This window comes from Myotis davidii, unplaced genomic scaffold (assembly GCF_000327345.1).
Source record: "Myotis davidii unplaced genomic scaffold, ASM32734v1 scaffold44, whole genome shotgun sequence".
NCBI lineage: Eukaryota > Metazoa > Chordata > Mammalia > Chiroptera > Vespertilionidae > Myotis > Myotis davidii.
The window spans coordinates 17,707,679-17,712,528 of NW_006299705.1; positions in this window are offsets into that span (position 1 = coordinate 17,707,679).

Sequence of the window (4,850 nt, forward strand, 5' to 3'; positions counted from 1 at the left end):
ACATTTGGGGCCAAGCTTGAAGCAGAGTGTGGCATCAAATTTTGCTCCTGCCCAATCCTGTTATGAGTTCTAAGTAAGAAAGTTCTATGGGTCAGTGTCTCTGTACCAGTGCCTGTCATGGCTATGTAACTGCACAGGCAGCCTTGCCAGCTGGATTGAATTTAAGAATTAACATGCTATATTCACACCCAAAGCCCAATGTTCAGATGTTCAGCCAGACCCATTTGAGAACATTAATTACCTCAGAAATTAGATTCCTCAGATGTTCCACTGGCAGCCTGGTTTGGGGACTCAGGTGACTGCCTCTGCTATAGTTCTTAGGCCTGAACCAGCACCCAAATGCCTCTTCTGCTGGCCCTGGAGTTCTGTCTCCACATAAAGATCAGATCGTATTTTCCTAATTAAAAACTCCAATGGCTTCTCTTGACACTTCCCAAAGTCTATAGGCCCCTGTGTAATCTAGCCCTGCATGCCCTTACAAATAATCTCACATCTCTTTTCTCTTCGCTATGTTTCACCATACTGACCTTCTTTCATTTCCACAAACAGGCTAAGCTGTTTCCTGCCTCAGACATGCTATTCTCTTAGCCTGGAAAATGCTCCCCCTCCAACCCCCGCACCCCCAGCCTTTCCCAACAATTGGATTTCAACTTGAATGTCCCTTCTCTGACCACCTTAACAAAAACTAGTCACATACCTTTTATTCGTTAACACAGCTACAATCACATTTTTTAAATTCTTTTACAAAATTTCTGTTTCCTTGGTCTTAGTCAGTCTGCTCAGCTATTTTGTAAGTTCTATGAGGCCGACCTGTGTCTATTTCTTTCTAAGCAGTACTTTTACTGCGTCCTACACATTTTGATAGGCTGTAATTTTATTTTGTTCAATACTTTTGATTTCTCTTGAGACATCTTCTTTGACTTATGTGTTATATAGAAGAATGTTATTTGGTCTCCAAATACTTTGAGATTTTTCAGTTATCTTTCTGTCATTAATTTCTGGTTTAATTCCATGCTGGTCTGAGAGCATACTTTATATGATATTTATTCTTTTAAATTTGGAAAGGTATGCTTTATGGTCCAGAATGTGGTCTATCTTGGCAAATGTTCCATGTGAGCTGGAGAAGAATGTGGATTCTGCTGCTGCTAGGTGAAGTATTCTATAAATGTCAATTAGATCCAGTTGATGGATAATCATGTCTCTTTTCACCATTAAATGCCCAGGGTTTAACAGAGAACTTGGCCTGCAGAATGTGCTCCATAAATGTTTATTGAATTAGAGGAGAGAGAACAAGCAAGAAGAAGGGAAGAACAGATACAGTGACCTCACGTGTTATTCCCCCAACTATAGTTTTCAATATTTAACTATTATCTATATAATACATTTTAACTATTATTCTTCCTACTCAGTAGTAATATGTCAAAATCATTTACCCTGTTTCTTCTCTTGTAACAGATGCAATTATTTTATATACCACTGTAAAAAGGGGGGCGGGGAGAAGCACTACCAATAAAATTGTGAAATGCCAATCAATTTCAAAGATGTTTAAATATGAGAAAGGGCCGAAACTGGTTTGGCTTAGTGGATAGAGCGTCGGCCTGCGGACTAAGAGGTCCCAGGTTCGATTCCGGTCAGGGGCATGTACCTTGGTTGCGGGCACATCCCCAGTGGGGAGTGTGCAGGAGGCAGCTGGTCGATGTTTCTCTCTCATCGATGTTTCTAACTCTCTATCTCTCTCCTTTCCTCTCTATAGAAACTCAATAAAATATATTAAAAATAAAAAATAAATAAATAAATATGAGAAAGGCAAGTCACAGAGTTGATGAAATGTTGTAGTTAGCTACAAGTCTGCCTTGTGTGCTTATTTAGCTTTGTATCCACAGCACCAAGCTCGTGGCATAGAATAAATGCTCATTAACATTAGTTTAGTTATTTGATGTGTCACTCACTCCCCACCACCAGCCCTCTGGCCATCCTTCATCCCCCAGTCCTGATATTTCCTGTGTTCCCATGCTGTCAGTGTTCCTAACTGGTCAGAGATTTTAATTTCTTTTGAAATACATTTGCTGCATGAAAATCTGATGCTTTTGTACATTTCTCATGACCTGGCTATGGGCAGTCAGCTACACTACAGCTAAATATCTGCCAAGCTCATGTTTGCTCTTAAAACTACTGTGATAGACTGGCGTCCCTTCCACTCTCCTGGCTCCCTCAGCACAACTGCATTGGGCCTAGTGGTAGATGCCGTGGCAAACCAGTGACGAAGAGAAATTGGGTAAAGAGAAGGGATAGAGGAAGTCAATGGGGGAAAGGGAGGGCATCTGTAATACTTTCAACAATAAAAATAAGGCTTTTTTTGGTAAAAAAAAAAAAAAAAAGAGAGAGGGAATTGGGACAGAGAGAACTTTGGGAAGCTTCAAATAAGTTGCTGATAACTCCTTGTCCATTCATTGGCCTGACCTTTCCCTAAGCTTTATTTATTTTTAATATTTATTTAGGAAAAGCAAAAAGCAGTAAAACTCAGGGATCTTCACCCAGTCAAATAAACCCTATTCCTTTTAATCCCTTTTATATAGGACTTCTTTAAAATAAGGATCCCAAATGGGTATCATGGTGCAGTGAATGTAGCCACTCGGTTCAGCCAGCATGGTGTTGTTTGAAATGCGAATTGGCTGTGCATTCTCCAGTTGGCCAGCACATCACTTCTAACCATTTTATTGCAGTAGATTTTTATATTCCTATTACCCGCTGGGCCCTTGAACATATCTGAATTTTTGACCCCTATCTTGACTGTGTGGTTTTTCTTCCCCAGGAGGCCCTCCGGCTCACCATGTCCCCTTGGTTTTCTTACCCTCATTTTGAGATTAATTGGCCATTAGAGATGGGTCAGTTTTTCTAATTGTAGAGAAAACTATACCCTGAAGTTGAAATAAACTGGTTATAGAAATGTTTGTTAGATATGTTTATTGGTGCAGGATGTAGCTATAAAAATAATCCCTGCCTGTATTCCCACAAGGCCCAAACACCCATGGTCATTATGAAGCAGTATTAGAAGGAGGAGGGTGGTGGACAGAATTTTAAAAATTGTCACAATGTTAGTTAACATTTAAAATTGCATAAAGAATTTGGGGATCTAAGACCTCCCTCGAGCCCAAGCTCTAATCACAGCTTTTAAACAGATCTTCCCTGGGCTTTTGCTTGGAGTTTACTAAATAAAGCACAGGTAGGGGAAGGTAGTGTTGGATGAAGCTGTGAAAGCTTGGAGTAGTCTAGTAGTGTGTCGTTTAAGGCATGGCCACAAGGAATAGGTGTTCTTTTGTCTCCTTTATAAAGTCAATTGGGTATAGAAGACAAGTGATTAAGTTAAAAATAAAACTGAAGTGCTTCCCTCTGTTTCAGGAATAAAAATATAAAAATGTCTTTTTTCTGGAATTGGTTGCTTTTAATCTTTTAATAGTAGTTTCCATTTCACTTCTCCCCTCCACCTCACCTTTCCCCTTCTCCTGTACCCCCTGCAAGGTATTCATTCCCCTGCATAAAACTAAAGTTCCCCAATTCTTATCTGAAAAATGCTGACCCCTGCACTGGTTGAAACCCCGTGAGGGTAATAGAAGGGTATTTCATTCCAAAACGCTGATCATTAATTTTTCTACAGGGCTGATTTAAAGTCAAACTTATTAGGTTTCATAATTATTTTCCAAATAAGACTTTTTAATTCACAGACTAACCTATTTAAAGCTACTGTGATAAATGAGGCCTAAATGAAACACACTCATCTTGTAAATTATTTTAAATTTGAGCCTGGAATGTATAGAGAAATAAAAATTTTCTACTAAGCACACAAAGAACAGAGCCACTAAAAACATGGACACCATCTCTGCTGCCTCTTGTGATGTCTAACCCCAAGTTCCTTCTGTTTTCTATCTATTACAGGGTCAAGTCTTTAATTTATAGGTCTTGTTTTATTGAGAGATAATTGGCATATAACACTGTATAAGTCTAAGGTGTATGACATGTTGATTTGATACACTTATATATTGCATATTGCCACTGTAGTGTTAGCTAACATCTCCATCATGCCACATTATAATTTCTTTCTTGTTATGAGAACACTTAAGACCTTATAACTTTCAAGTACATAATAGTATGGTTAGCTATAATCACCATGCTGTGCATTAGATCCCTACAATTTATTTATCTTCTAGCTGAAAGTTGATACCCCTTTACCAACATCTCCTCAATTCCTCCATCCATCCCACCCCCATTCTACTTTCTGTTGCTATGATTTGGCTTTTTAGATTCCACATATAAGTGAGATCATATAGTGTTTGTCTTTCTCTGTCTTATTTTACTCAGCACAGTATCCTCTAAATCAGGGGTCCTAAAACTTTTTAATGCTTGGTTATAGGAACCAAGCAGCCCCATTTGCCTGCCTCCTTAGGCTTTTATTGTAACAACAGCTTGAACTAAAATTAACTATTAGATACTATCAGCAGGGTAATCATCCTTGAGAAAACATATGCATCTCAAGTGTACTTTAAGCAAGGATGTGTCTAAGTAAACACCCAGGGGCTGAAACTTGTTTGGAAAAGTCAAGGCAAGGTCTGCTGCCTTTCAGCAAAATTCCCTTAGAGGCCCCTTAACTTTTGAGGATTCCTTCTTACATACTTTCCAAACAAGTCCTGTGCTCCCCCACAACATTGTTTTCTTTTTGCCAAGAAATGTGTGTCCTTACCTCCTGGGTTTGCCGTTAATAGACTGGGTTTCTATTCTAGCTCTGCCTCGTTCTATCTGTGAGAGTCCATTACACTTTCTAGCCTGGATCCTCTAAATTATGAAATGGAAATAAT